General features: G+C 37.5%; 1 long non-coding RNA gene across 13 annotated transcripts in view; it reads left to right on the top strand.

Moving 5' to 3' along the window:
• Nucleotides 1-12,398, top strand: part of LOC310904693 — a 545,090-nt gene that overhangs the window by 411,450 nt on the left and 121,242 nt on the right. For 11 of the 13 annotated variants that reach the window (XR_014588537.1, XR_014588538.1, XR_014588539.1 and 8 more), the window contains 2 exons: nucleotides 9,713-9,792; nucleotides 11,193-11,277. This is a non-coding gene — a long non-coding RNA (uncharacterized lncRNA). Of the gene's footprint in view, nucleotides 1-8,653; nucleotides 8,669-9,712; nucleotides 9,793-11,192; nucleotides 11,278-12,398 lie in introns of those variants that run through there. The other 2 variants (XR_014588549.1, XR_014588545.1) reach the window with 2 other exon arrangements.

Here is a 12,398-nt window from a genome sequence, read left to right as displayed (position 1 = left end):
CTTAAACTTTAAGGAAAAAATAGAGGCTCATTTTGTACAAAGATACTGAGATGTGTTCATTGATCTTTTTAAGAGTTGAGAAGAAATTGGCCAGCAGCTGAATAAAAGAAAATGAAGTTCCATTAATACAATCCATCGAAAGACAACTCGGGTAAATTGATCAATGCAGCACAAATAATTTCTAACCTTTCCCCTCTTTGGAGAAGACATTTGTTTTTTTTGGTTTTTTTTTGTTGTGATTTTTTTTCCCCTCCCAAAGCATGTAAACAGCATACATCACCAATTTCAAGTGCTTTGTAGATGGCTTTTCTAGCAATAATTGGAGAATTTCTTGAACTAAGCATGGTAATGGCTTTTCTTCCATCCCTCTCCTTCATTGCACCCTCATTGCCTTGAAGAATATCAATACATTGAGAAAGTTCGAGGGCTTTTCTTTTCCTCTTTTTTAAACTCTCAGTCTTCTTCCTTCTCTACCTCCTCCTTCAAAGAGCTTTTGAAACATTTGTCAATTAAAAAAATGATGCAGCTGTCACTGTGGTATCTGTGTATGTAGGAGAAACTTCATATTGACTGAAATGCAGAAGGAGCCCAAAGGCCAGGAGAGGTTTTGTCCTTTGATAAGTCTCTAATAGCCCTGCACCAGAGCCCGGCCCTTTGCCTCCAACTGTAAAGCTCTCGCTTGCAGTAGTGGCAGCCCTTTCATTTGAGCTTATATTAGACGGATGTCATAAACAGAAGAGAGCATTTGAGGTCTGAGACTGCAGCTACAAAGGTGCAGCATCCTTTGCCCAGAGAAATTATGCAGGCTGGAGGTCCCAACTTCTGCCTTTTAGGAAAAGTGAATATCCTCAGTTCACAAAGTTGTGACTGGGGAACAAACAAGTTTATAGTAAAATAAATCTATAAACCTTGAATATCTGGGGACATGCAAACATTTCTAACTCAAAAAGATCTATAAAAATCAAAAACATTAAAGAAAAGAAAGAAAACACAACACCTTTGCACTTGGGTTTTGGCATCTCCTCACAGTATAAAGCGCAAATATAAAGCTATTCTAATTTTCTTAGTGAGATTAAATGCTGTGATTTGCATTGAAGCCACAAAGTAACAATTAGAATGTGACAGTTAACGAAACAACAGAAACAATGCAGCACCTTTTTGAAAAGGATGTAACCCATGGTTATATAGAAAGCTTTCTACAGTAATGGTGGGTTTCAATAAATGAAATGGGCCTTCACATATGCTGCATAATTGTCAAAACATGAGGCTTTGTGGTCATATACCCAAAATGAACTCAATTTTATAAAGCCACATCACATAACTGAGCAGCATTATCATTTTCTTCTCCAAGAGCAAGATGTCTCTTACCCCTGAGACAGTGCTTCATTCAGATCAGGTATGAAGTTACATGAAGGGCAGTATGGAAAAGATCAAGCTACACCTGTTTAGATCACACCCACTCTGTTAATAAAAAGGTACATTCATTGCCTCGTTTGCACACATAAATACTTAGAAAGATCTTACACAATGGTAAAATGTTCCACAAAATGGTTGGGTCTTAAACTCTGCAGAACTGTCCCTGAAAAAAAAATTAAAAAAAATTAAAAAAAATCATCAGAAACTTTCTAATACATACTGCTCTCTCACACAGCTTTTATTGCATGCAAGTATTTAAGTCCATGTTTAAGCATATTCTGGTACCCCATTGTTGAACCTACAGAGGGGCATTAGTGATTCAAAACAGGGTATAAGCTGCTGACAGATAATCATTGTCCGTTCAGAAACTTCTTGTTTTACAGTACAGCTGGTGTCTATCAGCTGTGTTACGTGGGTGCAGGGAGATTTGTACAGATTAGAGTGGTTTTTTTTAGAAAAAGTGTAGAGTAAATATCAGCAATCACCATTTGAGTAAAATCAGAAGTAAGCCAAGTCCTTTGTTGCTCCTTTGTAGGAATGGATGAAAGGCTCAATTTCCCTATCCTTTAAGTTACCCCTACATAGATTTTTATGTGTGTCTTTCCATTTAAATCAGAGAATGTGTTCTGAAACCTTAAACCAGATAGTTAATTTCATTTTTTATATCACCAAACATATAAGTATACATATGCTACAAAAGCAAATAAATAATTAAAGGAAGTGTTAATGAAATGTTTATAATTTACATGCAGAGGAATTAGCTTGACTCTTAGCCTCACACAGACTTTTGATGCATCTTTAAGGGGTTCACAAAGAAAGAGATGTATTTTTTCACAAACCCAGCGAACTTGAAATTTTACAAGGTTGTGTCCAACAGCGAAATCAAAGTCACGAGGGATTCTGGGAGCTAAGATCACACCGAAGATGCTTTATTACATGATGGGAAAACTGGGAAAGACTGAACTTTCAACCTTTTCTGTGAAAGCATATGAATACAAAAATCAAGCTGATATACAATAACAACTAATCATCAAGAAAGACAATTGTTAGTGACTTACGAAAGAAAGCTCCAACAGATAAGAAACAATTGGAAAATATTACTGCTTTTCTGCACCTACGTTACTTAAGCTTGGAAAGCAGCTTTCTTCAGTAAGCTTTATGAGACAATCAAGGGTGTTAAACCATAAGGAAATCAGGTCTTCACCTCTCTTTGATTCTAGAAAGAAAGGAAAGAGTATGTGGTTAACACTTTAGGACCTTTTCTGCACAGCACAAGAAATCCGGAGGTAAGTAATGATGCCATCACTGTCAAGCACCAGGAGAGGCCAGAGCCAGGGGATATAAATGAATATGTGGCCTCTTGGATTGCTGTCCCCTCAAAGATATCACTGCCAAAATAGTTCCATTTACTTTTGAGTACCTTACCAAAGCCAAGGAAGTATCGAGGCCTTTCTGAAAGTAAATTTGTTGTGTAATGTGCATGAATCGAGAGATAAAGATAATGCTGAGGAAGTGGCATTAGCAACAGAAGGGATCTTCTGAGCCCTGCATAAGTGGAAGACACTTTTCTTCCCTCATCACTTGCTTGAGCTGTGCTAATAGAGCCAGATGATACCTGATTTGTGCTCCTGACTCTCACCTATGTATAAAATTTTCTGTATGAGTCTACTTGCTAATACTACAAGAGTTTTTTTTACCTCCTCTCTCTTCCCATTGTCCTTTAGAAGCGGTCACACATCTAATGCTTATCTTAATACTTGATTCTATACAATACAATTTCTTGTGAAAACTCTCCCTACTAATTATGTGTAGGGATGACAATAGTAGTAATCTAATAGGATTTGAACACCTTGAGTGTCATTTCCAAAATCCTTGGGAAGGGAAGGAGTAGAACTTTTCCTGAACCTTACATGGAATTTGCTAGGTTTAATGACACTTTTAATCTACTGCATTAAAAGCCTCCACCCTATAAAATGGATATATAGACATCATTAGACAAGACACCATTCAATGTGGCAAGAGGTAGACTTTCTAAGAGGGATTTAATTTCCATCTCTAATTTCTGCCAGCTTGATATAGAAATACTGGATCTCAGAATATGGAGTTTCTTCTCATAAACCAAAAGTAAGATAAATGTTTTCACGATTTTACCCTGCTTCGGTACACAGTATGAATTACTGCAGAGACCAGCACTGTGGAGGACATTTAATGGTGGGGAAGTCTAGGTAAACTTGCAGTAGTTCTGCAGAGCAAAGGCTGAGGGAAAGGCCAAATTACAGTAGACTATGCACTGAGTTTCTTTTCATTATTTTCCCTTTTCTCAGTTTGTGCCACAAATTTACCACTTTGTGACACAATGTTGGTTATTATTTTTCCTTTTTTTCCCTTGCCTGTTAAATTTAATAGAAAAATCCAATTATTATGTAAATAGAGCCTCGCTATAATCGTCACAAACAAGTTAGCATAACAATGAAAAGCAACAACTTTCTGAAGTCAAAGAAAGTGCTGATTTATGACTGTCTCTGAGGTGTGATTGATATAGAATGTTCTGAAGGAATATTTTCGACATTTCTTCTCTCCTTCGTTGTACAGCCTGCTTCCTCAGATCATCCTAGCTGAGGCATGTTTGCAAAGGCAAGTTGCTTTGGAAGAGGGAACTTTCCACAAATTCATTTTCTTTTCTTTAAAGAAGGGGGGAAAAAACACAAAAAGCCTACAAGAGCCATTATTTAAACAGCCTCCTTTTTAAAATGTTTCCGGCAGATGTTTATGTAGAGAATGTGCTGGAACTCCTTCACTAAGACACAGAAGTGACATTTCTTGAGGGTTTTAGTTGAAGAATTTGTCTTTCACATCATGTCTTTAAACATCTGCAAAAGGCAACAGAATCTTTATTATCCTGCTAACTTGAAAAAAGGCGCAATGCAAAGTCCTGAATCCTTAAAAAATGGTATTTAATGGGACTGACAGATGAGAAATATCTAGCTCTAATGTTTTCCTTCAGTAGAAATTCACCTCTTGACCTTATGACTCCAGAGTACGGCTGCTGCCTTCTAAAAACGAACATTTGCTCCCATTCAGATGTGCTTTCTATGGTTTCATTGCTTTTGTTTTGTTTTGTTTTTGTTTTTTTTCACATTGCTCAGTTATCTGCTTTAGGGGAGGTATCATCCTCAGGATAAAAGAAAAATAAAATTGTAAATACTGCCAAGCACACTTGTGCTAGGTCTGTTTATGCCACTTGTGCTTCCAAGCCCTCTCTTAATCTCCTCAGTTGGATATTTTTCTTCTTCCTCACAAAAAATCAAAGCTGCCTTCTTTTTCTGCCTTTTCTTTTAAATAGATTTTGAAGGAGTGGTATAATTCAGCTTTCATATTCCTTTGCTTGAGTTTGGTTATTTGCTTCTGTGCAGAAAATATGGACTGGGACCAGTACTACCTTCTACCTCACTACCACCCTTCTACCTCACAAAGTAATCTTTTTAAGGCATATTCCATCTATCTTTTGGTTTTCTGGTTTGTCTCAGGTTCTTAGTGGGGGGGCAAATTTTGGTTGTGTTTTTTTTTCACTCTCCACTGTATTGTATTTCGGTTGTTGAACCTTTTTCCTCCTCCTTCTTCTTTTTCTCTTTCTTTTTTTTCTTTTTTTCTTCCCTCAAGGGTTTTCTCTGGGAAAAGTTTTCTGGGCTTCCGTCCAGCCAGTGTCACAATTCACAGCTGTACTGTTTGATTCAAGTGCTTCAAGCTGCCAGTGAGGTAGAGCCAAATGAGATTAAGGGCTTTTTTATTAAAGCAAGCACCCGCATGTGCTGGTATGGTTAAGGCTACGTCAGGCATTCCAGTGTGAACCCCGATTTCTGGAGACCTTTAGTTCTCAAACATAAAATATTTATGCCAGGCTGAAACCTGACCTAGATGTACTCATCTGGGAGGAGCTGTAACTCTTTGGAAAGAAACGGTTTGGTTTTTATTAAGTTACAGCTCCAAGAAAGGAAAATGTACTGATTTCAGGATAAGCAGTTTAAAAAGAGCAGAGAGAGAGAGCGCTGCATATGTTAAAAAACAGCAACAAGCATAAACGAAATGAAATATTTGAAACGAATTCACAGTGAATTTAAGGGAAGGCACGCTTTAAGTAGCAAAAGATTTATCTCTTAGCCCCCTTTGCTGGCACACGATGGATTTGAACCCTCTGTGCTGGTCAAACCCTGGTGCTCCCAGCACGGCCTGGACCATTGCCAGCAGTGCACCATCACCTGCAGCACTTCTGCTGCTCGTCCCTGGCTGCCTGGCTCTGCCAACTGCACCCCAAATGGCGCCTCTGAGGCAGCCACGCTGCCCAGCAGTTTAAATTTATTTTTTTTCTTTCTGTTGGGATAAACCAGGCACCAATACAAACTGGTGATGCAAAACAAAATACCACCCTGGTTCTTTGGAGCTCTGAACCCAGTTTCCAGAGAGAAATGCATTTTTAACTCACTTTCCTTTCAAAAAATATCCAAATTAAAGCAGGTTTTTTTTTTTTCTGATTCTTATCTTTTTTGTCAACATTGGTGAAGATGAATGAATTGATATTTTAAACATAAACATACACATGTGCTGAAGCCACAAAAGTCTATGGAAAACACAATCAGCCATAGTAGTGCTGATCAAAAATGTTCAAAAAAGAAGAAAATGAGAAGCTTTACAGAAAAACCCCAAATCACCACTATAAACTTTTTTTTTTCCCCATAACTTTGGGCCAACTATAAAGTGGATCAGAAGGTTTTGAAAGTTATTGACATTTCAAATTTTGAAATTCTCAGACAGAGGTAGCCTTTTTCAATATTAGGTCACCTTTTCTTTTTCCTTTTTGTCCAGCTGTGTTACTAAGCATCACATATGCCTTGATAAAGCCTCTGCACGCACACTGACAGAGACAACCCTTCATCCTTTCAAGAGAGAGGTGCTTTTATATAAACATGTCTAGGATGGCACTGTGGTTGGCAGTAAGAGCTTTAATTCTCTGCCCAGGAGCTGAGAGACAGTTACAGCTCTGTGCTCTCACTCGAGGGGCCAGCTCAGGAGAGGGGTGTACCTGGGTTCAGGTGTAAGGTGTAACTTCAGCAGAAGAAAATATAAGCAAAATCAATTCTTGAGAATTACTTCTTATGACTTGGGCCATTTTAGTTTTCAAAAACCTTTTGACATTGTCACTGTCTGGGGAAAAAAAAAAAAAAGGCATTCAGGGTGATTTTTATTTAAAGTTGATCTCTTTAATTTCATTTAGAGGCTTGGTAGCTTCCCAAACTATTTAATTTTGTTTAATGATAGCTCATGTAACCCTGCAGGTGCTATTCCAGCCTTAGCTTACCTGACACAGCGTGACAGCACTGTATTAAACACCACCCTGCCCAGGGACTTTATGCTTTGTCTCTGTTTGTGTCGTAGCTGAAACTGTGAATACTGTATGCAAATACTGTCGGTCTATATGTCATTGTCCTACTATTTTTAAGGAAGGAATTTAGGAGAAGGAAGGAGGGGAGAATAGAGCTGAAACTAGTAAGTCTGACTCTTTTGCATAATTGTAATGTGATGCAGTTGTTCTGCAAGTCCTCTCGGTCAAACATATTTTAGCCATTTCCTGTATTTTTCACTTGTAACCTAATGGTATCAAGATACAGATACCCACATCCTAATCTCTGCTGCTCATGTAATCTTAACAGTGACTTGAGACTTAAATGCTGAGACTGTTTAAGTCTACAAGACTCTGAAATCAAAGGCAGCAACATTAATATTCTGTGCAAATGTGAAGAAACCATGAAAGCTTTGTTTGTTCCTAAAGAAACCAACTAAATCAAACAAGCTGAAGAAAACAAAGAAATGTATAATTGTTTTAATTAAAACTGCCACTTAATCCAGCAAAACTGCAGCACAGTTGCACTCTCCAAATGTTTCTTGCTTAGACTTGCATACTCAAAAACTATTCTTAATAATTTAAATAAAACATTGCCAGGCATTTCCCACCACCCTTTGACACAAAAGCTCCTAAACAAATTGCAAGAAACCCATGCAAAATTTTGTGATGTTTACTTCAGATTTTATCCAAGAGGAATTTATGGAACTCACCATTCAACTCCAAAAGCAAGTTATCTCAAATGAAATATAATGCTTCTTAAATCTTCAAAGAACATCGTGGTATTTAGCCATAAAACTCACTGTGACTTTAGAAATTCAAAAACAGTACCAATGCCAGAATCACACTGCCCTATACGGTTATTGTAAGTCTTCAGGGCCGGCCACAAGAATGCTCTTTTGAGTCTGGGCACTCCGTGCATTCGGTGTCTGGTTAGTTAGAGCAGTCTAGCAATCACTTTGCCCTTCACTAGCTGCTAAGCCCCTTCATCTCTTCCCACCCCCGTGGTTATTTTGGCACCTCAAAATAAGTCAGATGTAGAAGGGACCTTGGTAGTAGTACCTCCGCTTCTGGAACCAGTCCAAGTCTCTGCTTCTAAATGTAAAATGTGAGTGATACAAATACATCTCAATTTCAACTGGAGAAGGTCTGCCCGTTCTACTGACTTGTGTCACATGAGGTTCCTGTATCTCTTGTGATCTTCCAATTCTCATAAAGCTTTTAGACATGTAGCTTCAGCTTAACTTTGAATTCTCTTTTCCTCCTCAGTTATATATCAGCTCCCTCTGCAAAATTTGGACCAAAATCTCTGTTAGTATATGAATCCAGCAAGTTGTCACTGTGTGACAAAGAAGCAGTTGTCAAATCTGAACCCACATTTACTTCCTCATCTCAAATAATCCATTCATCTACTGTGGTATGGTTTTAGTCTGTCTTTTACCTTTTCTTAGCACTCTGGGGACTCCCTCAGTCTTTACCCTTACTTGGATTTGTGCAAGTGTATGTTGGGGCCCACTCTTTGTATATATTCATTTTTTATGTCATTTCAAAGGCCTTCTTTTTTCAAGATTCCTAAACATTAGCACTTTTAAGCTTCTTGGAGGAGCTATTAAAAATATCCTACAGGAAGCCATAATTTATCAATGAAAGACTCAAAATTTTTTTCTAAATAGATATGTTTTGTTGAACTCTTTCGAGGTCATAAAGGAGCTTATAGAAACAACTCTCTCTCTTTTTTTTTCCCCTTCAGTTCTCCTTGCTTTTCCCGTGACAGGATAACTGAATTAATCTGACGTCTATTTTTACTAGAACCTGATCACCACCTGTTGGAGTGAAGAAACAGAGGACTGTTTGAAAGTAATGCCTTTGGCAACACATATACCGTGCTCAGATTGTCTCACATCTTCAGCTTAACATATAAAAGACTCTTTCAAGCATTGTCTGAGAATGGTGAAAACCTCATTATGAGCTCAAAACTGTTTGGGATTTCAATGTTGACAATGAAAATATTATTTATGGAATTGCTGAATACAGAGATAATGTCTAAAATCAACAGCCTACTTGACAAAATAATAGACCAAGGGAAAAGGAGCAATATAATTAGATCATTCTTCATTTATAATGGCCTTTTCCTTCTATGTATATATTGAAAGAGAGGCAAAAAACTGTGAGATGTAATTGTTTCTGTCATCTTCCAACCTGTTTTCAGAACACACATGGGTTTCCTTCTTCTGGTGTACATTTTGGTAGTATTCAAAAGGTGTGATGTATCAGACAATGCTGAAGATGTGGTCAAAGGATTATTTCTTCTCAACAGCCACTAAGTCCATGTAATGAAAGTTGTGAAGCACTACTAGAGAAGGAAGGAAAAAGTATGTAGAGATCAATAAATTCCCATGCTCTTCTACAAGACAGGCTAGTTCCTCTCATCAGTTGTTTAGGCTCTGTACTGCTAACAGAGATATTTATGGTAAATACAGCTTTCTCTGACTAAAACCATGAGATAAATGCAAAGACTATACAGTGTTTAATAGGGTGATGTGTGTTGGAGGGGAAGAAAGGTTATACAGTTTCCTAACTCTCCACTTTGTTACATGCTTTTATTCCACTAAAATGAGTAATCATATCAGAATACAGCTATCAAAACACGATGTGAAATAAGGCCCTTTATATGATCCTCTCTGCCTGTCTGTCCTTTTATATGGCACCTCCCAACATAGTGTCTGAGTGCAAAGTTCTTCACCCTCATCTGATTTAAAACTTTAAATGGACGCTGTGAAGACCTATCGTCCATAGTAAACTGCTCAAGATGAATCAGCTGTTCAGATTATCCTCACAGAAATGATAATGGGGTTCTGTGTTCACAGCTGAGTTATTTAAACTGTCTGATTTGGTCCACAGCTTCCTTGGACATTAATAGGTTGACTGCTATGTCGCTGAACTTAGTGCATGAAAGGTCAGCCTTTGAAACGCTAAATAAGGTAAGTGCAAGCTGAAGCATGTTCCAGGCGATACCGTGTACTCTAAATGCACTTGAAACCCCTAAGAATCACTGCTGCTCCTTAGCATTTTTCCATATCTGATTTCGAAGTGGTAGATCCTTGGATCAATACTTTGATTTTGATCTCTCATCCACCAGGAGATTCAGGGGGTTGCTCACATGTTATAAACATGTGCTCTTCCTGATGCATCTTGAGAAAATCTTATTGAAAACTTCTTAGAAGACAGCTGGTTTTTTTATCAGCAAATGTTGACTTAGATGAATTTGAAAGATTTCTCAGGATGACAGCAATTTTCTTGAAATTGTTGAGAAGCAGCATAATAAGTTGGGGACACTTTTCTTCAGTAAAGGTGGAATGTTTCATTTGACTTTTGTTTGATAATATTGTAAATTATACTATTTTGCATGATTTGAAGTCTTAAAAAAACAAACATTATCAAAATGAAATGTTTTCATAGCAAAAACATTTCAATTAAGGTAACATTGATGGTCTCTACATTGGGGCAATTTCCTTTTCTTTTTTTTTTTCCGGCACACTTTGTCATTTAGATTTTTCCTTTTGTTCAAAAGAAAAACAAATTTGGAAATGCTGATATTTCCTACAGAACCAGCAAGCAACTGTCCTCCTCAGCAGCTCATGAGAATGAATGGAAAAGTAACAGCAATAGCAGCTCGCTTTCCTTTCCTCGAGACCTCTCTTTGATGCAGAAGTGTGGGGTGAAGGGAAGGGAGGGGGATAAGAGTTTGGTTTATCATCTATAAATAGAGACAGTCCTTCACACTCACTTTCTTGAGTATTCTGAGAGCACTAGGGCCAGGAAGAACAATATAAATCTACAAAATATTGGGAAAGTTCTGTACATTTCAGGAATGTTCCAAACTAAGAATTGGCTCTGGCAGTTCAGATTTAGACCCACAGTCTTTTGAAAGGCACCATCAATTATTTTCTCAGGTTTAATTCTGCCCTGAGTTTACCAGATGGAAAGCTTGTTGTGCAATAAGTGTAAATGTTTGTAGAATATTAATCGTTGTACATGACTAGCTCACCATCCACCAAAAGCATTACTACTTGTTTTCTATTTAAATGGTTGTATGGATGCTGCAAACTCCTTCTGTAATACTGGTAAATACTAGCTGAAGTCAGCAGCTTGGTTCAGGTTCAGGATTTTAGATTGGGAGTTAGAAGCAGGAAAAACTTGGCATTTTTAGCAAAGGTGGGTTGTCATCACATTTTGACCTGAAATGGAATAAAACTCTGCCCATTGCCAAGAGACCTAATAGCAAAGCTGTCAACATTACTCAAGAATATTTTTAGAAGAATTGTATTATAAGGAGTTTACTATATTGGATTTCTTCTTTCTTTTTTTTTTTCCTCCTTAGTTGAAGAGGATATAGAAAATACATCACATATGGTAAAGTGTGCATCCTACAGTGGCGTTTGTGTTAAAGGACCACTTTGTGGGAGGTAAGAAAATCACCTTCACTTTTTTGGTGATGCTTAAAAACAGTCCAATCTTATGTAAAGAAATAGAATAATAAAAATCTCATCCTCTAAACCAAAAAGCAAGTGATACCCAAGCTAGCCATCTGAAAATCAACAATCAAAACTTTATTCCAAAACATGGATTTGGTTATTAATTGACTGATTTCCTACCAATACGAGCATACTTCCAGGCTGGTGGGCTTGATAAGAGGTGCTTGAAAACCCAAACTGAACAAGCATGTGAAATATTTAAGGCCACATTTTTATATTTATTAGAAACAGCCTAAATAATTAAACCAGTTGATTCACTAGTGGCTTTCAGGCTCATGCCCAGAGTGAAAGGTCATGACCTGACATACCATGGCCCCACTTGGTACCGATGATTGACAGGAAAAGGAAATAAGTTGATATCTTTCACGTGGGAATCACAGCTTGTAGCAACTATGAGCAAGTGGGCTATTTGGACTTTGTGGGAAAAGTTAATTGTGTTATTATTCAAAATCTTCGTTCCCAAAGTTGGTTCAATGGTGATTTATTTACTTTTGTGATAAAACAGCTGTGTACTGTAATAAAATACAGGTCGCTTGCTGATGTTTAATGCTCAAAAGTGGGAATATGTTTGGTTTCTTTTACTTTGAACTTACATTCATGCTAGGCAGAAGGGATGACTTTGAATTGTTAGGAATTTTCTGTTAGTATATTGGAAATAATTAATGTTCTCATCATACTATATATTCTTCAGTGCTTAGTTATGGAGAATGAGGAAGGCACCATACACTGAAATATGAGCGCCTCTCCACCATATGCTTTCATTATTTCTTTATAATGATAAAAAGGGGCTGCATTCAGTGCCAGACAATGTCATGGCCCCGGAGATTTAAGTGGCCTGCAGAAAAAAGGAGAAAAAAGCATTTATGATATGAATGAGGATTTGAAATGGCTTTTTAAAAAAAGGCCTAAGATCCACTTTCACCCTAAATTCTGAAATCACTTGAAAGATGTCTAGATGCAAGAGAGTTTGAAGAATAGCAACTTTCCACCAGGCTCTGTTTTATATGCAGTATCACTGCCATCTTGACCATGCTTTGTTACAAGGTCACATA

This window comes from Anser anser, assembly GCF_964211835.1.
Source record: "Anser anser genome assembly, chromosome: 10".
Lineage (NCBI taxonomy): Eukaryota > Metazoa > Chordata > Aves > Anseriformes > Anatidae > Anser > Anser anser.
The sequence above is the reverse complement of the archived record's forward strand: the minus strand, read 5'-3'. Positions and strand labels throughout refer to the sequence as shown.